This window comes from Penaeus monodon, chromosome 20 (assembly GCF_015228065.2).
Source record: "Penaeus monodon isolate SGIC_2016 chromosome 20, NSTDA_Pmon_1, whole genome shotgun sequence".
NCBI classification, from domain to species: Eukaryota; Metazoa; Arthropoda; class Malacostraca; order Decapoda; family Penaeidae; genus Penaeus; species Penaeus monodon.
In genome coordinates, this window is record NC_051405.1 from 20669000 (window position 1) to 20669204 (window position 205).

Here is a 205-nt window from a genome sequence, read left to right on the forward strand (position 1 = left end):
ACACTGTCACTGACTGGTCAAAGTCACTCAACCCCCCCCCCTTTCTTCCCCACCAACTCCCCCTCCTATTTCCCCCATCCCCCCTCCTACCTACCCCAGCTTCCGACAGATAAACCGTATCCTGTGGCGCTGGAATCCGGCGGTCGAGGCGGCGGCAGAAACGACAGATAAGGCGTGCGGAAGGCGACCGGGCAACCATGCTGCA

At 61.0% G+C, this 205-nt stretch overlaps 1 protein-coding gene across 1 annotated transcript in view; it reads right to left on the minus strand.

Moving 5' to 3' along the window:
* LOC119585694 (innexin inx2-like) overlaps positions 1-205 on the minus strand; it is an 8829-nt gene that overhangs the window by 2156 nt on the left and 6468 nt on the right. The gene's annotated exons all lie outside the window — the stretch shown is intronic.